The sequence below is a fragment of the Pelodiscus sinensis genome, chromosome 5 (genome assembly GCF_049634645.1).
Source record: "Pelodiscus sinensis isolate JC-2024 chromosome 5, ASM4963464v1, whole genome shotgun sequence".
Taxonomy (NCBI): Eukaryota; Metazoa; Chordata; order Testudines; family Trionychidae; genus Pelodiscus; species Pelodiscus sinensis.
Window position 1 is genome coordinate 118,271,954 of NC_134715.1, and position 23,724 is coordinate 118,295,677.

The 23,724-nt window shown below is 43.7% G+C and overlaps 1 long non-coding RNA gene across 1 annotated transcript; it reads right to left on the bottom strand.

Annotated features, from left to right (window-relative positions):
* Positions 1-1,099: 1,099 nt before the first annotated feature.
* Positions 1,100-21,771, bottom strand: LOC142829486 (uncharacterized). Its single transcript, XR_012903912.1, has 4 exons — positions 21,576-21,771; positions 3,016-3,056; positions 2,080-2,222; positions 1,100-1,409 (listed from the first exon to the last, which is right to left on the bottom strand). It is a non-coding gene; the product is annotated as an uncharacterized LOC142829486 (long non-coding RNA).
* Positions 21,772-23,724: the final 1,953 nt, after the last annotated feature.

Genomic DNA, 23,724 nt, shown 5'->3' on the forward strand with positions numbered 1-23,724 from the left:
TGCGCTCTCACACACCAGGGCACCTGAGCCTTACACGTCAGCTGTTTGCAGCTGTTCAAGCTCTGGAAGGGAGGGGGAGGAGTGGGACTGGAGTGTGAATCAGTGGGCTCATGGCATTCCAAAAGTGCTGGGAGGAAGGGGGAGTGGTGAGACGTTCTGGGTTCCAGTGGCCCAGTGCATGAGAGGTGCAGGGGAAGGGAGCAGACATGGGGTGCACAGGCCACAGGTGGAACCCCAGTGGGCTGCACGTCACTCACCACTGGGATCATGTGGCCCAATGAGAAAGAGGGGGGGCCATTCATGCAACCCACTCACTAGTCTTGGTTGCCATTGCTGCTGTATAGGATGGAAAGCACTGGGACCCTGCTGCACCGCCGGAGTCCTTAGTTCCAGCATCTACTCTGCATAGAACCAATTTTTGTATGCCATTGCTTGCAGGCCTACTGACCAGTTAGTGGACTTGAGAGAGGTTCTGGTGTGCCCTTTAGTGTAGAACATTGGGCTCTCTCTCAGAAAATACAAGCCACTAAAATAATTTTACCCAGCAGTGAAAGTAACTTAAAATTTCTTACAGGTACTATTGCAATCCAGGTCCCTGCCAGCTCTTTAAAGAGCTCCCTGCTGGGTTTTCCTGCAGCTCAGCCAGCTCTTGCTGGAGCTGCACATGAGAGTTCAGCAGCTGGCTTATACCAATGATTTTGCCATGAAGGTTTGGTGATTAATCAGTTCAGGATGGATTTGATTTAAATCGTGATTTACATCATTAGTCAGGAAGACTTGATTTAATCATGGTTTTCTACATAAAAGAGCATTCTTGTTGGCTGTTATAACCTTAATATATATTATTCTTCACAACTCAGAGATAGATGCAGGTTTCCTTTTTAGAAGGTACACACTATACATTTTCAAACAGTGATTTATTTTGAAAACTTTTCAGATTAGTTTTACAGCTGAAATCAGAAAAAATGAATGATTGTGTGGTTATTTCAGTTACCAAAGGTAACTGAAGCAGATATTTATGAAGTCATTGGGAGGTGAACGATCTCCAATTCAGCAGGTTAATCATTAATATTTGGAGGATCTTCTTGCCAGGCTGCAGTGTATGAGGAGGAGAACATCACCAGACAGACATTTAAATTGTTTTATTTAACTGGAACAACAATGTTATGTATTCTGGATTTTTTCTTCAACAGCAAACATACAATATTTTAAGAAAACAGGCATATGAATTTTTGAATGTAGTTAAACATTCAAGTTTTTAAAATCAGGGTTGTTTTTAAAATTGTTTTAACAGGATGCTGACATGCTGCCGCATCAGGTCTTCATGGACCCTGGCAAGCTTTCGGGTCCCCCAGGGTCTAGCGGTGGCTCGGGTGGGATGGCTTGCCCCTCAGTCTTGGCTGATATGTCTGGAGAAAATACAAAGAGAAAGAAGTGGTCAGTCATTCATGCAGACACTGTCCCTGAGGCCATGCCCTCCTCTGTGAGCAGCGACCAACATTCCTCAGGGCAGAGGACGGGATGTCGAGGAGCAAGGCTTTGTGTGGCCTGCACAGCAGGCCCTGCCTCACGGGGCCCCGAAGTGCCCAGGGGACCATGCTGCCCGCTTCCCCCTCTCCCCCAGTCCATGGACAAGCAGGCAAGGGAAGTGTCGGCTACAGTGGGATCCCTCCATGAGCGGCAGAGGATCGGGGAGCCTGCCTACACACCTGCAGCTCACAGTGCTGCCTTGCACGTGCTGGCATGCCCGTGTGCCGTGTGTGGCACTCCTCGGTGTGTCTAGGGTCGTGCCTGCACCCTTGTGGCTGGCCTGCTTCCAGCCGGGGCAGGTGGTGGGAGGGCATCCCCCTGCCAGGGCCAGACCTGTGTGTGGCCTCCCCTGAGCCTGGGAGCAGGATTCTGGCCATGCTCAGGGGCTGTCTGCTGAGTCTGCAGGGCGCACACTAATTCTGCACATGGTTCTATGTGCACGGACTGCAGCACGATGTCCAGCCCAAGCAGGCTGAGCGACACTCGCACCTCTCCCCCTGTGCGCCTGCCTCCCTCGCCTTGTGTATGTGACAAACTGAGAGCACTCACCTGAAGTTCCCTCCCCAGCGTCAGACGATGCCTGGGAGACGTCTTGGATCACGTGTTCGCTCCAACAACAGCGTGACAGTGGCCGTGTCGTCCTCTTCCTCGTGCTGATGTCCCTCGTCCTTCTCCTCTGCCTTGACCTCCAGCTGGGTGACAACGGGCGTGTTGAGGCTGGAGTCCACCACGACAGGTGGAGAAACAGTTTCCCCACCTCCCAGGATCTGGTGGAGCTTTGCATAGTAGAGGCAGGTGTGGGGTCCTGCCCCAGCGCACGAGATGCACTCTCTGGCCCTCGTGTATCCCTGGCGGAGCTCTTTCACCTTACTCCAGACCTGTTGCAAGGTCCAGCGTGGGAGTCCACGCTCCGCCAGGGACTTAGCCATGCACCCATAAATGTTGGCATTCCAGTGCTTGGACCGGAGATCCTGTAGTGTCTCCTCCTCGCCCCACAGCTCAAAGAGGGACAGGATCTCCGCTCCAGACCATGAGGGGGCCTGCCTCTTGGTCTCCCTCAGTGGGTCCTGGGAGCTCTGGTCATCTCAGAGAGGTGTCGGGGGGCTTGTGGCTGAGCCATGGGGGAACAGGCCTGTGGCAGGGTCAAGGTGCTGCTCCAAGGCCGGCTTTCTGCCTCAAGGCTTGTCCAGCATGGATGCAGCTTTAAGAGGTGCCAGGAGACAGGAACTACTGAGTTGTGATTACTTTGGATGGAGTGGCCACCAGGGCACCTGTGTTATTGCTTGGAGGCCTTTTCTTTCACAAGAAAACCATCTTTCGGAAAAGGCATTCTTCCTTGTAGAAAGAGGTTTACTGCTGTTGGAAAAACCCCTCTGTTCTTTTGATTTTTTTTCGAAAGAGCGCTATTGTAGTGTGGACATAAATGAAGGGTTTTTTTAGAAAAACGGCTGTTTTTCCGAATAAAACTCTGTAGTATAGACATACCCTCAGTCATCTTCACCTTCATTTTCCTATTTCTTCATAATCTGAAAAAGAAAAAAAAACAAGTTTTCCTGCTTTTTCAAGCCCCAAATAATTTCTCAATTTGGAATGAATTACTCCAAAGGACTACACCGGTAGAAGAAGCTACTACTGTTAACAGTGAGGTTATCACTTCAACAGTGTCTGAATCCAGGTGTTTAACTGGCTTCACTGGTGTGACTCTTTTTAAAACATCATCAGCAAACATATATTTCTTGAACGATTCACCCTTAGCTCTGAAGTTTATTATGGTTGACATTATGGAGGGATGATTGTTGGATGTCCATGTCATTGCCAACTCCTCTTCTTCAGCATTTAAAGTTTGATCCTGGCTCCGAGTATTGAGAAAATGAGTTGGAGATACCGTTTGTCCCATTCACTTTTTAATGCTTGTCATTTAACTCTGTCATTTCATATTTCTCTTTTTAAGATCTCGCTCCGTTCCTTCCAAATTTCAACTGCATCGGCAATAAAACAGCTATTTCTCTGCATTTTGTTCAAGGCTACAGAAATAGGCTTCAGGGTACTCAGCATGTGTTCAACATTTCTCTTAAGTCAATGTTAAGAACTTTGGCTATGATAGTCCTGTCTGTTTTTTCACAATTTTCTACACAGACTGTCATCAGATTAAGCCAGTTCCTGATATAGTGCTCAAAACAGCCCAGTACTGAGAGTTCTAATGTACATCTTATGCGAAAGTTAGCTTGGTTCCTCCCACTTTTTTCTGAGCAGCTGCTGCAAAGTGGTTCTTAAGGATGTATTTTGCAATTTCAGTATTAGCCTTTATTTCTGAAACACTGAAATCTTTGTCTAGGATGTGCATCAAATGAGCACTGCAACTATATGTTATTAGCTTGGGACTCTTTTCTAAATTTCTTCTCATCTTGGATACATTTGCAAGTATTGTCTGTGACCAAGCTGCATACTAGACATATGAATTTTTTTCAGTTTGTTATAGCTTTTACTGCTACCTCTTGTAAGTATTCTGCTGTGTGTGCCTTTCTTGATATACTAATTGTTTCTGTGAGGAAGACATTTCCTTCTTTTGTTGTCACACAAGCACATACAACAGGGTCACTGTGGATACTGCTCCACTCATTACGACTCAGGTTAACAATTTTACCCTCTAGACTTTTTGCTCACTGCTCATACACTTTATCCAGCAATTTGCGTGTGTCATCTGCTCTGTTGGGTGAACTGTATCCTTAATGACTGGACCATGTTAATGAAGTGTGGGTTCTCAATCATACAGAAAGGAAAATGTGTTACATTAACAAACCAGGCAATTTTTTCATCAATTACCTCTTTTTGTATTTGGCAGGTTCTTATCACAAACTTATTGATAGTTGTTTCTGGATGATGGAGATTTTTTTTTTTTTTTTGCTACAAGTGAAATATTGTGGTTTTGTGACATACATGATGTGACTGAAACCCTATCATTGAAGATAGAAATGATGGTGATCTTGAAACTGGATACAGTAGTCTGAATCTTGGATGCTAAGGAGGGATTCTCCTAAACAAAATAAGTCAATGCAGTTATTTAATTATTACTATACTGCTCATCTAGTATTACTAATTGCATTCACTGGCACTTTTCAATTTAAAAAGGTGAAATTGTAAAAGGAAGATCCGCTTATTTCAGCTATTGGGTTTGTATTACAACTGCATCAAAGATGATAGTACCATACAGAGAACTTGTAGGCTCTAAAGTTTTACATTGCTGAATAATTGCAAGCAAAACCAAACAATCTACATTTATAAGTTGCATTTCACAGTAAAGAATAAAGAGATTACAGTAAAATGATTAAAGTACTTGCATAAGGTAACTTAAAAATACTATTTCTTTTGTTCATCATTTTGCAGTTAAAACATTTGTAATAAAAGTAAAGTTAGCACTATACACTATAGTGTGTTGTAATTGAAAACATAGAAAAATCATCAAAATATTTAATACATTTCAACTGATTCCACTTAGCAGTAAAATTAAAACTGCAATTAATCATGATTAATTTTTAATTGGAATTTTTTAGTTAATCTCATGAGTTAATGGCAATTAAACAACAGCCCTAATTAAAATGCATGTAATAATTTGCACAGTATTTCCTGATACTGAGCAGTTAAAAATTTTAATACCAGCAAAAGGCCAAAGCAAATGAGATTTTAGTTCAGTGTTTGTATATACGTCATTGAGAAGATTGTATTATTTATAATGATACATCATTAAATCATGGAGGGAGCTCTAGAAAAGGATGTGTTGGATTTTTATAGTTTATTTATTGTATTCATTCAATTTATTTCTGTAGTTTTCAATCTTTTTTTATTTGCAGATCCCTAATAAATTTGAATGGAGGTGATTCCCTTTGGAAATTTTCCACACAGTCTGCAGAGAGTTATAGCAGATGACTCTTGCATTCCCTTCTAGCCCATAATTGTACGGCCACAAGTTGAAAAAACACTATTCTATGGTCATGACAACCTTTCACAAACCCTTTAGACACAGTCTGCAAACTACAGGTTGAAAACCACTGGTGTAAGGCATTCTGCAATAGTGCTAAGTGCTTTAAAGAGCTCTTGCCACAAGATTGCACATTTTTTTCTCAATTGCTAGGTAGAAGTTTTATTTTAACCCTTTGTAATCCTTTTATTTATTGCTGTTTTTGCCACAGGCATTTAAACTCTTCTTTGGGCATTTGGGAGTATTTAAGGGATATGTTCAGTCTAGCCATCCCAGTGTCTGAAAATCAGGGTCTAATTACAATCACAGTGTAAAAATATTTTTTCTAATTAATTCTGAAATGCTATTTTTATTCACTCCCAATGTACACAACTTTGCTTATGGAATTACTAGAAGATTTACCTGGGTTCTTAAATCAATTCATTTTTGTTTTTTTGGCAAATAAAATGAACCTGTACATGCTTCAATGAAATCATTGCTCTGGGGCAGGGCTGGGGATGAAAGGTTCAGCATGCAGGCTTCCCTAGCCCTCTCTCTCAAGGCAGCTTGGGGCCAGGTGAGAATCATCTCTCCATGGCCACTGCAGCTCCAGCGGGCACAGCCAGGGGAGGGGTGCAAGTCCCCCAGCTGGGGCAGGTCCAGATTTGCAGCCCCCTGAACTCCCCAGCCAGAGTGAGGAATGCAGCAAACTGTGCACTTTCCCCTTACTCCCTGACAAAGGGGAAGAGCCAGCAATGTTCCCAACCTCCCTAAAGAGTGCTTTCGGAAAGGGAGGCTCAGGGCTGGGGCTGTCCAGGAGGCTGGGGGTTCCCCCCTCCTTTGCCTTTTAACTTTCCTGGTGATTCTGTCTCTTTTCTGTATGGTTTTATGAGAGGCAATCCCATTCCATGCACATCCCATTATCCTGGCACAACCAAACCCATACCTTGTCTTAAGAAGTTATGATAAGAGGAAACTGTATCCCAAATTTGGTGAACCTAGCTCTTTCCGTTTAAGAGCAGTTCTTGAACAAACAGACAAACTCTCTCAAATACATAGTCAATAAATGAGTATTTGCAGTCCATCATTTTCTAACATGACTGGCATGGAACAAACAGCGTTTTGGAGGTTCATGACAGATAGAAACCATATCAAATGAAGGAAGAATTCTCTCTGGAGAGAATGCCCCATATCATTCTGGTTTTGAATTACACACACAGCTCCCATGTTTTTGCTGGAGCTGGTTCTACCTGTGGTTTGTCCAGTCTCCTCTCATTCAAATAGTAAAGCATGTGGCTACTGCTCTGCCTCCGGCAATGATTTAAGTACCCACATATTTGTCAGCATGGAATGTGAATATGGCCATGAAAAAAAAGACATCTATTTTTAACCTTCTATGGTCAGGGCTGATTTTCACAGGTTTTTCTGTCATTTATGTAAAATGATCACTGATGTGATTGTTCTTTGAACTTTCAGAGCACCTTTCAGGTAAGAATCTGAACTAGCTTTATAGATTAACTTAATGAGATAGGGAAGTTTTACAGTATCCATTTTACAGATGACTAAACTGAGAAGTTAAGTGACCACGTGTCTATGAAGTGATTCCAAGTCCATTAGTATAGACTCAATGGCTACGTCTAGACCGGCATGATTTTCCGGAAATGCTTTTAACGGAAAAGTTTTCTGTTAAAAGCATTTGCGGAAAAGAGCGTCTAGATTGGCACGGACGCTTTTCCGCAAAAGCATTTTTTGCAGCAAAGCATCCGTGCCAATCTAGATGCGCTTTTCCGCAAAAAAGCCCCAATCGCCATTTTCACGATCGGGGCTTTTTTGCAGAAAACAAATCTGAGCTGTCTACACTGGCCCTTTTGTACAAAAGTTTTGCGCAAAGGACTTTTGCCCGAATGGGAGCAGCATAGTACTTCCGCAAGAACACTGACAATCTTACATGAGATCGTCGGTGCTTTTGCAGAAATTCAAGCGGCCAGTATAGACAGCTGGCAAGTTTTTCCGCAAAAGTGGCTGATTTCCTGGAAAAACTGGCCAGTCTAGACACAGCCAATTTGATACGAAATGTTAAGATGAAACTAAATGAAGCACTTTGTTCCAGATCAAGCTCCTGTCTTGTTCAACCCTAAACAATTTTTAAAACCTTTTCAGTTAGCAAAATATTTTGAAAATTTTTGTTTCTGGCTTGGATTAAAATGATTTTCCCCCTCCTCAGTTGTTCAGTATTACCAGCAAACTGAAAATCCTTTATTAGCATAGCTGTAATAAAAAACCCGCAGCAGGTTGATATGGCCAATCTCCCATACTCCTATTCCTGGTTTCTAATAGAGATTGCTGAATAATAAGTTTAAATATCTCTTCTGAAATGCTTGGGGTTTTCTTGATAGCCACAAAGATGCCCGATTCTGATTTTTTTTTTTTTTAAATCTCAAGTTCTTTATCTCAGTGACTTGCTGTGGCAGTGAATGTCTCACATTTTGAGGTCTTGAATAACTCATGTAGTAGTAGATACAGGAGTGTAGTATCTCAAGGATGATCTAGATCAGTGGTTCACAACCTATGGGACCTATTTTGACAATTCAGGAAGACTTGGTGTTCAAGCCTTGGTCTTGTGTTGCTAGGAGATCTACGTGTTCAAGCAAGGCAAAGTAGATTTGTAAGTCATACTAAACACATTCTCATTGGGTGTGTGATGTGCAAGAAAGACTTGGTAAACAGAAAGTTGGGAAGAAGTTGTTAGGATTATGATAAATCACAAGTTAAAGTGAAATAAAGCAACATTAATTTATGCCCCTTGTTTTCTCCATACAGGGAAGAACAGGAATAACTTGCTTGCAGGGACAGGGACTCATAGAATACTAGAACTAGAAGGGATCTTGAGAGGTCAGTAAGTCCAGTCCCCTGCACTCCTGGCAGGACCAGTGCTTTTTTGTGTGATGGTACTGCCCGGTACGCAGTACTGGCATCTCCAGTCAGAGCTTACCTAGAAAGAATGGAGCATACCAACAACTCTGTAATGAAAATGGCCGACAGCCAAGTCTCTTAAAAGGGAAATGCCAGCCCCACTACCATGGGCAGGACCAAGCACCTAGCATCTAGATCAGGGTTTCCCAACCTATGGGTCGGGATCCAAATACGTGTCACCGTTACATTTCAAAAGGGTCAGCAAGTGTCTCCCCAGGTGGCTCTGCCCCCCGCCCTCCTGTTTTTGAATTGCCTTGGGTCACCAAGTCTTCCTGAATTGTCAAAATGGGTCCTCATCTGGAAAAGGTGGGGAACCGCTGATCTAGATAATCTTTGACATACTACACTTATGTATCTAAGGATCTCTCAAAACTGGGTGACTAGGCAACAAAATGGCAAATGAAATTTAATTTTGATAAATTCAAAGTAATGCACATTGAAAAACATCATCCCAAATATCCATATTCAACGAGGGGTTCTAAATTAGATGTTGACACTAAAGAAAGATATCTTTGAGTCATTGTGGATAATTCTCTGAAAATATCCACTCAATATGCAGTGTCAGTCAAAAAATCAAACAGAATGTTGAGAACCATTAAGAAAGGGATACATAAGAAAAAATATCATATTGCCTCTATATAAATCCCCAGGATACCCACATTTTGAATAGAATCTGCAGCTGAGGTCACCCCATCTCAAAAAAAGATATATTGGAATTGGAAAAAGATTCAGAAAAGGGCAACAAAAATTATTAGGAGTAAGGAATGGCTTCCGTATGAGGAGAGATTAATAAGACTGGAACTTTTCAGCTTGGAAAAGAGACAACTGAGGGGATATGATTGAGGTCTATAAAATCATAATTGATATGGAGAAAGTGTTTAAGGAAATGTTATTTATGCCACTTAACATAAAAACTAGAGATCAACAAATTAAATTAACAGGCAGTGGGTTTAAAAATCAAGTATTTTTTCACACAGCTCATAGTCAGCCTGTGGAACTTATTGCCAGAAGATGTTGTGAAGGCCAAGACTATTGCTGGACTCAAAAAAAGCACTGGATAAGTTCCTGGAGGATAGTTCCATTGATGTCCATTAGACAGAATGGGCAGGGATAGTATCCCTAGCCCCTATCTGTCAGAAACTGGGAATAGATCACTTGATGACTAACTGTTCTGTTCATTCCTTCTAAGGCACCTGGCAAAGGGGGCATCCAAAAGACAGGACTAGATGGACATTATGGCCATTCATATGTTCTTCTGATCATTTGAAAGACACATCATTTCTTTGCTCTCTAGTCTCTGCCTAACAGATATAACAACTCATCTCAATATGCTCAGTCTACAAGACAGAGATCAGAATATTTCTGCTACTACAGGCCAGGTTGACACATTCTACAGAAAACATGGAATCTTCCACACATCCCTTTAGAAGAACATCACTCGTTTTCCATCATGCAAAGACATCTCACACGAGATTGGTGAAGCTGATTTTGCAGCTTCCTGGAAATTGTATCAGATATCTCAGTCAAGTTCAGTAGCACATATGTAGATTTTCTGAGTTTGAGATCCATCATTCAACTGCAGTACAACAATCCGGTAGAAGCACTGCATATTGTCCACCCACATCAGAAGGCCCCTTCCTCAGCCTAAGAAGAGAAGCTACTGAACCCAGGCTTCAGATAATTGTGGGAGATAACAAATGAAAAACAGGGATAATAGGAGTGAAGGTTACAGGTTCAAACTCAGGGATCCAGAATGAGACCCCATCAGGAGAACCCCAGATAGCATCCATGGCTCAAGGATGTCTAGAAGCCAGCTGACAGTGCCCAGAGGGACTCTGCCTGAGTATGTGAACCAAGGAAGGAGCAGAATTAGACTCCACATTCACAGAGCACTTCTCCTATCCATCCTCCTCCTGGTGGAATAGAGGGCCGATGGAAGTACCAGGTGAACAGCAACCACAAGATCTTTGGCTAGAGCTGGGTGAACTGTAGGCTAATCCTTATTTTCTTTCCATGAAGAATCATTTGCATAAAGACTTCTGCAAACATGTCCCTGGGGATCAGTTTCCCAACTTAACACTATGCCCTGGAGCTGTGTTCAGAAGTACATCCAACAGCAACAGTACATTCTCAGCAAGGAAACGTAAAATCAAAACATGGCAACAACCTGGCGCACGACACCCTCAGCTGCTATCTCCAATTTGCCACTATGAATACTGATGTCAATCCTGGGAGCCAGGTGCTGAAAAACACTATTTCCGCAGGGTTCTCACTGTGAGGTGAGCTATTCTCTAATGTAATGTAATTTTATTACAGTACATCTTAACCTCATTAATGCCTTCCCGGCTAAATCCTCCTAACTTGAGAAACAAACAATCTGATTCTAGAATCTGGAATTATGTTTCTGTACCCGGCCCACAGAGGTACCCCAAAGTTAGCATCCAACTCACAGCACGAACCAAGTTTGCACAATTTAAAATAGTTGAAATTTTAAGAGTTGAAAATAAATTTTCACAGCTGGAAGGAACATAAAGCTAGAGTCCTAATAGTACAATGGTCTGGGAGTTTCAAGCTTAATCAGAGAAATCAGTTCTCTCCAAGCAGTTGAAATTTTTAAAAGAAATGGAAAGAGAGGAATAGTTTCATGAACAGCTGACGGTGTAAAGAGCATCATCATAAGCATAAGAAAGAGATTAGGGTATGTCTACACTTCAAAGTTAATTTGAACTAACAGACGTTAGTTTGAATTAACTTTCATAGGCGCTACACATACAAACTGCTAGTTTGAACTTAATTCGAACTAGCGGAGCGCTTAATTCGAACTAGGTAAACCTCATTCTACGAGGACTAACGTCTAGTTCGAATTAAGTAGTTCGAATTAAGGGCTGTGTAGCCACTTAATTCGAACTAGAGGGAGGCTAGCCCTTCCCAGGTTGCCCTGCTGGCCACTCTGGGCCAAACCAGGGAAACTCTTTTGCCCCCCTCCTGGCTCCGGAGCCCTTAAAGGGGCATGGTCTGGCTATGGTGCTCGTGCCAGTTGCAAGCCTGCCAGCACCCAGCCAGCAGACCCTGGTCCTGGCACGGCATGAACCAGCCACCCACTGCCACCCAGCTCTCCGCCACTTCCCAGGACCAGGCTGGCGGCTCCCAGGAGCCTGCCCGGGGCCACAAGAGGTGGGCGCCCGTCTGGTCTAGTGCAGACATTGTGGACCTCATTGAGGTTTGGGGGGAGGCCTCCAACGTCCACGATCTCCACACTAGGCACAGGAATGCGGCCGTCTAGGGCAGGATAGCTGCCAGCCTGGCCACCAAAGGCCACATGCGAACCCAGGAGCAGGTTTGCATGAAAATCAAGTTGGTCCAGTGAGACCCCCGACCCTGAGCCCAGAACATAAGAACAGCCGAACGGGGTCAGACCAAAGGTCCATCTAGCCCAGTAGCCTGTCTGCCAAAAGCGTCCAGCACCAGGTACCCCGGAGAGGATGGACCAAAGACAATGACCAAGCAATTTGTCTCGTGCCATCCCTCTCCAGCCTTCCACAAACAGAGGCCAGGAACACCATTCCTACCCCCTGGCTAATAGCACTCCATGGACCCAACCTCCATGAATTTATCTAACTTCTCTTTAAACTCTGTTATAGTCCTAGCCTCACAGCCTCCTGTGGCAAGGAGTTCCACAGGTTGACTATGTGCTGTGTGAAGAAGAACTTTCGCTTATTAGTTTTAAACCTGCTGTCCATTCATTTCATTTGGTGTCTTCTAGTCCTTCTATTATGGGAACTAATGAGGAACTTTTCTTTATTCACCCTCTCCACACCACTCATGCTTTTATAGACCTCTATCATATCCCCCCTCAGTCTCCTCTTTTCTAAGCTGAAAAGTCCCATTCTCTTTAGCCTCTCTTCATATAGGACCTGTTCCAAACCCCTAATCATTGTAGTTGCCCTTTTCTGAACCATTTCCAAGGCCAAAATATCTTTTTTGAGGTGAGGAGACCACATCTGTACACAGTACTGAAGATATGGCCTACCATAGTTTTATACTTCCCCTGGCTTCCTCCTCCCAGGTTTCCCCCTCCCCTCTTCCACCCTCTCTCTTCCCCTCTCCCACCTCCTTTTCCCAGTCTTCCCAGAGGTTAATCCCCCCCCCCCAGTTTTGTTAAATAAAGAGAGTTTCTATTTTTGAGCACACATGTCCTTTATTTTTTACATCAGGAAGGGGGGCTAGGGAGGGGTAAGTGGAAGCAATGTGGTATGAGCCCCCAATAGGGAGGACTGGAGTGGCTCTTTGGGCTCCTCGGGGTGGAAGCTCTCCTGCAGGTCCTCCTGGATCCTGACAGCCCCTCGGTTGACCCCCCCGGATGGCAGCCTGCGGCAAGTTCAGCCGGGCTCATGGCTGAGTGCTGTGATGTGCCGAGTGAGGGCACTCAGGGCACTCCAAGTCAGGACTGCTTTGCTGTCCCTCATCGAGTTAGACAAGCAAGCGGGGAACCCTGAGAACTGTCTGTCTGGGGTGGGGGTCGGGTACCTTTAAGCACAGCCCTCGGCTAGCCTAAGGCAGCAGCTCCACACTCTAAGTCCTGGTTCCAGCCAGCCTTAACTTTGGTTCAGGGTCCACTCAATGTGGACATGCTAATTCGAATTAGCAAAACGCTAATTCGAATTAGTTTTTAGGTCTAGATGCACTAATTCAAATTAGCTTAGTTCAAATTAACTAATTCGAACTAAGTTAGTTTGAATTAGTGCTGTAGTGTAGACATACCCTTAGGGACTATGATCAGGGACTATGATCACCAAATTAATTTCTTATGTGAACAGATGCAACTCCATTCAAGTCAAGGGAGTTATGTCTACTTTCTCTACAGTGCAATTGTCCTTTTGACTTCACCTGATCATCAGTGGAGCAAACTGATTTCCTGCAAACTGTATGTAGTCCTCTCTGTAACTGAGCTTATATAAAATTGTATTCTAGCAATGTAGTCATCCCTGTTTTAATCGTGTTGTGATTCTGTCACGAGTAACGAGTACAAGATACGGAGGAAAGTAGATCTCGTCGTGGATCTGCAGGCATGTCATCCCATGCACCGATTCTTGTCAGTTCTAACAAGCTAAACAGAGAAGGAATGGGTCAGTAGTTTGGCACTGACAACCCTGAGGGTACGGCTACTACAAGTTTTTGTTGGAAAAAGGTACACAAAATGTGCTCTGCATTTTGCGTACCTTTTTCCGATTCTTTTGTTGGAAGAGGCTTTTCCGACATTTGGCCCATCTAGAATGGGCCATATGTCAGAAAAAACCCACTTTCGGAAGTCCCCTTCTTCCTTGAACAACAACAAAAAAAAGCGGAAGAGCAAACGTGTTCCCTGGACGTGGCAGAGTTTTTTTGGGATACCTCTGGTATCCTGAAAAACCCCCGCAGTCTAGCTGTACCCTGAGTGTTCTAGCATCATGTGTTATTCAACAAGAAATCATGAGATTGATTTAAATAAACGGTGGTCTCTTTTTATTTGCATTTGAGCCTTTACGATGCACTTCCTGTTTTCATGCTTTTTTCCCCACAAGTAGGAGAACTAGAATCTTCCTCTTAAAGATAAAAAAAAAAAAAAAAAAAAAAAAAAAAGACAAGAAAGATGAGATTTCCATGCAATCTCTTGATTCCAGCAGCTGGGGCTTTCAGAAAAACACCAGCTGTCATGACAGAGTCATGATAAAATCGTGGGAACAGAGCACACAGATATTTGGGTGGAGTCTCTCACATGCTGCAGGAAATACTGTAGGATATTTTGTTAGGTGACACTTTTATTATTATATGTTAGGTGCTGATGGGTTGCTCAACCTCATAAAAGACATCTAAATACAGACAGTTTCTGCCCAAAGGACATTACAAACTAACAACAAGAGGCACTAGAAAACTGAGAGGAGCAGTTTTTCTTTGAGTCAGCAATGACCAATGCCACAGCACAGGAGCTGGAAGTGCCGTCTTTCAGTTAAAGCTGAGATCTTAATCATTTGTGACCATTAACAATCCCCCAGCACTTTTACCGGAGTGGAGTTGCTAGTATGAGTGACCTAGACAAATTACAACAGGTGTAATTATGTCAGCAGCAATGAGCATGGTATAACAACTGACACAGGAGAGTATATAGAATAGAATAAATTAACCTTGCAATTTCAACTGGATACAGTGGGGTAGCTCCTCTGGTGCTGTAAATTGTTCTGGAACTATGATCATTTATACCAGTTGAGTATCTGCCCTGGTATTCTCAGCTTCCAGCTCAAAACAGTTGTGCCCCATGGCTGTTCATTGTCAAACAGCTGCTGTGTTTATGCCTATCAGTTGGCAGAGTTTGTTATGTAAGTTAGCCTCTTTTGAGAATGAAAATTGCTATATAAACATGCGCTGCTATTATTATTGTGATAGCATTTGGCAGTACACAAGCTTATTTGAAAAGGCAATCACTTGGCTGAAAAGCTACTCAGGGAAGCTGTGACAGAGGAGCTTATCACAGCTAAAAAGGGTTCAGAATTTTCATACACCAGAGGAGGAAGAGGATACCACCAGCCTGAGAGAGGACGCATCCCAACTAGAGCTGTTGATAGCTGCTATCTAGGCAGTCCTGAGAGAAGCAGGGGCGGCCCTAGACTTGCTGCCAGCAACTGGTGCCCTAGGTGAACCATGCAATCGGTGCCCTCACCTCCAAACCCCTCAATGATATTGCACCACCATTTGGCACCCCATTTAACTTGGCACCCTAGGCGACCACCTAGTTCGCCTATATGATGGGCTGCCCCTGGAGAGAAGAGAGGCTGAGGGAAAGATGTCAACCATAAAACCATATCAATATCAACCTATCAACCATAAACACCCCAGCCTTTATCCTCCACTACATCCCTCCTCACTCTAGGAAATAGATGAGATCCTGCCCTGAAAGTCAACAGATTCAGGCTCTTTTGAGCCATGGGGAAATTAATTCTCAATTGGAAAACCCCTGACAAAGGACATCCTCTGGGCAGCTCCCTGATGTCAAATCGAGTATTTCCGTTAGTCTTTCTGCAGCAGCACTGCAATTACAAAATATGCTCAATGGTGTCTTCTCTTTCCATTTTTATTTGTATCAAACTTTCTTTTCTCCAAGGTCTGGAGTGTCTGAGGACCCAGAAGGGAAACCCAAATAAAAGGCAAAGCTATCTAGTGGAAACACCTAATACTCAGCTGGTTAATTCCACCCAATTTGAGAGATTTTTTTTTTCCTGTGGATAAACAGCATAACATTTGTGAGGATGAGGAAGGGTTGTAATTACCCAATTCCCTTAAGAAAGCTGAAAGGACCAAAGTGTTGAGGGATTTACTCTTGCAAGGATGCTAAAATTAAATCTTGTGTCTTTATCTTGCGTTTACTGAGCTTATCTTCAATACTGTGCAGTGCTTTTGGATTTTGACATTATATATAGACTCATTTCCCTTCTGGATAATTTTTCCTTTCTGCAACAATATTGCTCCAGGCCCCACTGACCCACTGGTAAAGATTGGTATCTTTAGCAGAAATGGCTTCAAGCTTCACAATTCTGATGGTGATTTTGAGTTATACAGCATTCCAATTCTGGTGACTGGTATTTGGAGCTGGGCTCAGCTCTGCTTCTTAGCCCATGTCTACACCACAGCCCAGATCGATGCTCTGAAATCACCCCACCAGTGGTTGATTTAGCAGGTCTAGTTAAGACCCCCCCAAATTGACTGCAGAATAATCTGCAGTCAACTTTTTTACTCTACCTTGGATGAAAAGAGTAAGGTAAGTTAATGAGAGAGTTTCTCTTGTTGACTTCCCATGGTGTAGACTACCCAGTAACTAGACGTAAGGTATGTCAACTCCAGCTACATTAGTCATGTATCTGGAGTTGGGTAGCTTAGGTCAATTTACCGCGATAATGAAAACGTAGCCTTAGTATTAATGGTGCATAACAACACTGGAGTTTGAGACAATCAAGGTGTAATTTTGTTTCAAGTTACGGTAGCTGTAGAGGAAATTATTTAATCATTTTGTCTCCCTAAATTTAGAAATATACATAAAGTGCCTCACAGGGTATGACTGTGGATTAATTCCCATGTTAGGAATTCTCAGTGCAAAATGTACCAAGTAGTTCCAACAAAGTATTGTTTAAAGGATATTAATATGCATTTGCCTTCAGGACATAGACTGCTCATCATTCCTAGCACATGAGGAACAAACATTGACAAAGGAGAAGAACATTATGGATCTAGTCCAGTTACCACTGTAGTATTAATCATAAGTAGCCACAAGATTCTTGAAATGGCCAGTAGGGTTTTAACCCGTAGGTATTAAATGGAATCCCAGTATTGGATATAGTTATTTGTTGAGTTTTACTTGGAGTGCTGCAGCTACGAAAATAAATACTATCCTGCTTTCTTTGATGGCTTCTCTGCATAAAAAGCCAACAAAATGAACAATGGTATTCAAGTTTTTCAGGATTTAGTTACCCTGGACAAGAACTTAAATGATTTTTCATGAAAGAACTGGCATGACTCTTCTGCTATATGGAATTCTTCACCTGCAGAATGATTCTATTCAGTCTCTGTTTTTCAATACAATTTCACCAGGTTCTTCCCTTCTCCGTTGCTGAACACAGATTGTGCAATCTATGAAAAGGGCAGATTTATCTGAAAATTAAAAGCAGATGTCAGATTTACTCTAACTGCTTTTTTCTTGTGATCTTGTTAAATCCTTTTTTGTCTTAGCTCCACATATCGAGACATCATATATGGAAAGGAACACTGAGTCAGGAATGGGGGTGGTTTTTTTTTGTCTATTTGCATATATGAATTTAGCCTGTGTGAAATGTGTAGGCTTCTTTGGGCTGTTGAAGTCTTCCCTATAAAATGAAGGCTCTGGTAGTAAAAACTAGTCCTGGATGAGGGATTTTGCTGGACCAGAGGAGGTCATTTGTGGACCCCTGCCACTGGCCTCCCCTAAGCCCAGTGGCTGGCCCTGCTGACCTGCCGACCCGCCAGGCAGCCATCACTGCTGTGGCTCCACTAGGTAGCCCCATGCACATGCCAGGGCTCCCTGGGCAGCCATGCACATGCCGTGCGCTGAGGCTCCCAGCCCTGCTGGACAGCCCCACCATCAACTCCCTGAAGGCAGCCCGCTATCCTGCCAACCCCGCAGGGATCCTTACTGCTTGCCCTCCACCAGGACTCTCTGGCTGTGCAACACTCATGTTGGACCATGGATGTTGCCGGACCAGAGAATCCTAGTTAAGAGAGTTTCAACCTGAACAAATAAGCAGGAAGAAATATCACCTGCCCTGAAGAGCTCCTAACTGGCTGGAGGCAAAGGTCCAGGGTAAAGGTGAAGGGTTCCTTTATCACATGACTGTTCTCTGAGCAATCCAGCCCCCCAGGTTAAAAGATAACTATCCAAGGCTGGTATCTAACTGATTTTTATCTATAGCCATTTTTCCATGCTAAGCTGAATACTTCATATTGTTTTTTTAAATATTCAAATTCTTGCTCTTAAAAAAACCCAAATATAAAGATGGCAGCACCCTTATTGCCACCAGCAACCCTACAATGCCAAACACTAGCAACCCTACTCTATGATAACAAACCTGGTAGGGGTGCCTGATAGAGGAGTGGGGCGGGGGAAGGGGCGGAGAGAAATCAGCTAAGAAACAGGTTTCAGTGTCAATCTTCCAAGGGGTATTTTAAATACAGAGGAAGGAATGATTTACACACACACACACACACACACACACACACACACACTCCCCGAAAACCCAGCATTATTGCGCAGTATTGAAGAGAAGCTCAGGGCACACAAAATAAAGACACAAGGTTAAATTTTAGCATCTTCAAGGAAAGTACACATCCTTGGAAGAGAAAGTTCAACAATACCTTGGTCCTCTCAGCTTTCTCAAGATCACAGCTAGTCTCTGTTTCTAAATACAATCTCTATGTTGGTAGCAGCACTCTGTTGCTTGTCGGTAATTGGTTTGTGAGCTGACCAGTTGCTCATCACTGCCTGAGTGTTTTGAGGCTGTGAGCCACAGATCTGTTCATCACAGCAGAAGGAAGTTATGCAATACCCACAAATAGAGGTTCTCGATAATGTGCATGAATCAGCAGTGTAATTCCAGAGATTTTTCTTGGGAGAAGGGGTCATTCTTTGGACAAATGAGTTTGATTGATGGGAGGATCAGCTGGAAAACTTTGAAAATCCTTAACTCCACGTTCTCCAAGTATTGAGTGCCATGAACATATAGGAGCTGTCCAGCCAGCTTATGTAAAGAAAGGCTGTGCACCACATTCCTAAAGCCTGGATCACAGGAAAAAGAATATCAACCGCCACTAATTAGAGTGTGGCTTCTTTAAAGCCAGTTGGTATTTATTTTTCAGTGCTCCAAACTTGGAGAAACCAATTCCAGACTTTAAAGCCATCCTACCAAACAAAATGCCACATCTTCATGGCACATTGAGGGCAAGAAATCCAGAACATGGTGAAGAGTCTGGTATAATCAACCGAAGTTTAGCAGATCAGCAATGAAGATTTCAAACTATTTTGCTAACAACTCACGTGACACATACCTATACAGCACTCAGCAGCTAGATCGTTTGGTGCTTTATGAATTCTGGTGTAGACAGAAATGTGGAAGAATTATATGGAAAGTATTAGATGTATTTCCAATTTAGATAAACTGAGGTAGGGAGAGGTGTAGTGACTTGCCTCAGGTTGCATAACACGGAAGCAACAGAGCCAGGAACAGAACCTGAAGTCTTGATTTATAGACCTTGGGCCGAGCTCTTTTCTCACATGCATTTAATGGTTGAACTGAAAAAAATGCATTTGAGCCCTTCTCTTTTATTTTTATTTCTGTTATACCTTTAACCTTGGGCTACAACCCTGTAACTCCATTGGTTTCAGTGAAGTTTCTCCTGATTTCATAGAATCAGGGAAATATAGAGATGGACAAGACCTTAAGACGTCATCTATTTCAAGTATATCTAAACCATCCATGATAGGTATTGATCGAACCTGTTCTTAAAACTCTTCAATGATACAGGTTCCTAGCTTCCTTGGGCAGTCTCTTCCCGTGCCTATAGTCAGAAAGGTTTTCCTAATTTCTGACCTAAATCTCCCTTGCTGAAGATTAAGCCCTTTACTTCTTGACCTGTCTTCAGTGCACATGAAGAACAACTGATCACCATCCTTTTTTGAATAGCCTGTAGTATATTTGAATGCTATTATCAGGACCTTGTTCAGTCTTCTCAAGACTGTCCAGTTTTTCATACCGTCATATCTTTTTCATACCTTTTATCATTTTTGTTGCCCTCCTTTGGACTCTCTCCAATATGTCTACATCTTTGTTAATGTGTGGTGCCCAGAACTATACATAACACTCCAGGTAAGGCCTCACCAGTGCGGAGCAGAGCAGAACAATTTACACTATTGTTAATTACACTAGTTTGTTCCTCTACATTTTTTGGATCATAGAAACTAACCTCAGGGTTTCCATGTTGCATACAACGAAGCTGTGATCTCCCACACGAGTTGCTCTTTTTCAGCCACACGTATTCCTTACTATTACCAGTGTTAGAGAGCCACTCATGTGTGAGACACTAACCAAGCATATCGTAAGAGTGCTCCTTCCCCAAAGAACTTTTGCTCTAAATAGATAAAAGTTAGAAAGGGAAGTGACTCACTTAACAGTCACTTGTACTGACCTGGGAATAGAACCTAGAGCTGCTGTAGATTAAGACAGTGCCTTACACACAAGCTTATGCTGGCTCTAGAGGCAGAGCTAGGGTCAAGAGCCAGGGTCTCAAACTCCCAACGCGCAGGCCATCCCCAGCTGGAGCAATTGTGCAATCCAGCATGGAACTCCTGGCAGGTGGGAGGGGATCTGTCCGTTACTGAACCAAAGCCTCACCCTTTCCCACCATTGCCACACCCTCTCTTTTCCATGGCACTCCATTCCCCAGAACACAACTTCAGGGCCCTGGCATGACAGTGGCTGGACACCCCTGCACTTACCATGGTGGCACAAGCTGGGGGAAGCAGAAAGCACTTGCTCTGCTGTGCTCCACTTCCTCTTGGCTCCTGCCACCATGAAGAGTGAGGTGGGGTGTGACCGCTGTCGCCGTACCACACCAGCCCTGCCCGTGAACCCTGAGGCCATGTCTGGGGAATAGGATGCCGTGGGGGGGAGGAAAGAGCAGGACGATGGTGGAAAGGGGCAGGATTTGGGGGGGCTGGTAATGGACAGGTCCTCCCCTGGTGGGCCAGGAGTCCCATGCTGGGTTGTGCAATTACACCAGCTAGAGTTGGCCTGTGGGATGGGAGTTTGAGACCCCAGTCTAGAGGCTAGCAAGACAGTTTACCATTCTGCGCTCTAGCCGGTAACTCTCTTTATTGATCGTCCCATATAATATTCAGCACACTTCCTGAAAATAGTTCATTGCATATAACTTGATTGGCTATACATAGCCAGTAACTTGCCAGAGGGATTCTTGTTCCTGTTTTGTACAGTAGCCCCTCAGTTACAAATACCAGAGTTATGAACTGGCCAGTCAACCATACACACCACATTTGGAACCAGAAGTATGCAATCAGGCCGCAGCCAAAACAACAACAAGCAAGCAACAGTTAATACTGTGTTAAACATCAACTACTAAAAGAAGGGGGGGGGGCATTTTTTAAAAAAGATTTGACAAGGTAGAAAACTATATTTCTGCTCATTTTGTGTAAGTTAATGTGGTTAAAAGTCACATTTTTCTTCTTCATAGACAAGCTTCAGTGCTGTATTAAGTCAACATTCAGTTAACTTGTGAAAGAACCACCATAGCGTTTTGTTCAGAGTTACAAATGACCTTCATTCCTGATGTGCTCAGAAGTCTAAGGTTCTAGCATACATCTCTGTCTCCCCTCTTTATTTATTCACTAATCCCTTTGCTCTGGGATTTGTCAGTGCCACTACAACAGAACACTTCAGACTAGAAGCTGACGGCTCTCAGCTTTCTGAACATTAGTGTGTGTGTGTGAGAGCTTATTGTGCCCACCAAAACCATTCCATCTGCCCTGCCCCAACCCAGAATGTCTCACCGTGCAGTAGCTGTCATGAGATGCCGTGTTCAGTGCTGCTGCTGTTCTCACCTGGAATCATCATTATCGTTATCTCCTTACTAAGGTCAGGAACTCGGCTTGCCAAAAATGCACCCTATCTGGATTTTCTGCCCCTTTGCACAAGGCTGCTACAGACACTGCTGAGCCTGTTTGACCAGAGGGAGGCTTTAAAGATTAAACACATAGGGATACCAAAGTCAATCAGATCTGCAAATTACATCAGTTAACTTGTGATTTGCTATTGGACTGCCTTCCTTAGTACAACTGCTACTTAATAAAACCCTCTTTTGCTTTGAGCTCTTCTTTCTATCCACCTTCTCATAGACTCATAGTCTTTAAGGTCAGAAGGGACCATTATGATCATTCTCTGGGAACTAGGCATCAAAAATTTGTTATGAACACATGTTATAACCCCAAATTCTTGTCATCTCAGTTTCAGCATACAGACAAAGAGACTGCCACTCCACAGTTATGTGAGTCTTTCAGTTGCCTCAGTACATCAGCAAACTGCTGCAACCAACCCGGTCTCCATTTGTTATTCCTATAATGTCCACTATGTATCATCCTGAGTCACTTTATATTAGATCCAGCTGTTCTAGGGTGATATGCTATTTGACCTTTCAGCTGGTTCAGCACCGAGCTGTTAAGAGTTCATCAGATGCAAGTTTGACACTGTCTAGTCACTTAAATGCTGTGGGATTTAATCCACCTGTTTTAACCACCAGCACCGGAAGTACCAGCTGGTTCCTGCTCAGTAGCATGAGGTCACCAAAATGTCTCCAGACTTCAGGCAGCATCAATCAATCTGTCCCTGAAGATGTAATGCACTGGTTAGCCTGGAAAGTGTAGTTCACTGGCTTAAGCATTAAGTTTAGGTCTGCCTGGAGCTCTAGGAACCAGGGTTTTCAAATCTTCAGAAGATCCACCAGTGCTTTCTATTCTCAGTCTGACTCTAAGGTGATATCCCAGGGATGAGTGTGTTACCAGTATCCAAAAAGAAAAACTGGGTATTGTGTAGCAACCCTTCCCGCAGAGAAAGGATCCAAAAGGGCACGGCTCCTAAATGATCTCTGCTCACACAAATTAAAAAAGGAGAAGCTGGATAAGGAGAGACTGAAATACAGGGATGCATACCCCTGAGGATGGGTCCATGCTACAGGTTTTGGTCGTTATCACAGCCAGAGGGTGATTTGTGATTGATATCTGGGCTTCCTGCTGTTCCTTCTCTGGGCACCAGGAATGGTTTTTCCCAGTTTCCCAGCAATGGCTTTCTAGGCAACTGCCTCTCGCTCACAAGTTTGGTACCTGATTCCTTTTCTCAACTCAGGTGGCCTAGTGGGAAAAGCAGTGACTGGTTCCCTCTGCTCAGGAGAGTGCTTGGCCTGTTGTTCTTATATCAGTGTCAATGAGACCTGTAAACTCTGGTGTTGTCCTTACCCAGAGCAAATGGGGACATGAAGGTTTAACTGCTAAGCCTCATCATTAATGGCTTTCCTGTTAAGTTAACTGGTGAGAGCTAGAGCAGGCGCAGCTAATGCAGCCCTTGCCTGCAGTGGGGCAGGGATGGGGGGCAGAGAGGGAGGGTGCTTCAGCCTAGCGGGCAGGTGGGGGAGGATATGCTCCAGACCACTTGGAGTGCTCACTCCAGCCATCCCCTCTTTAATCGGTTAACCCCGCGTTTCTCAAACTGTGGGCCCTGACCCCCTGGGAGCAACTTAGAGGGGGGTCACGGTATCACAAAGTTTGAGAACCCCTGGGTTAACTAATTAAGGATTTTACATCCCTAAAAACAAAAGAGCGTGTAATGCTGGAGGACAGAGTGCTTATGGCACCTTAAATCTTTGCCCCTTACTTACAGTAAATGCACAGTTTCTGTCTTATTCTCCATCCCCTGCCTCCCGTGTGTTGGAGCTGGCCTCAGGGTGGTGCCAGTGTTTGCTAGATTATGGATTCTAGTACAGTGCCTGGAGCTGGTACACAGATATGTAGCTGCCTGTGATCTTCCCCGGGGGTTCCTCTGTACAAGTTACAGATAGGCATGGAGTGAAATATTCAAGGGGCCACTTTTGGGCAGATTGCAGAAGACGGGCCAGTGTTCCCTGTAAACTGACTACTGCCCAGATAAGAT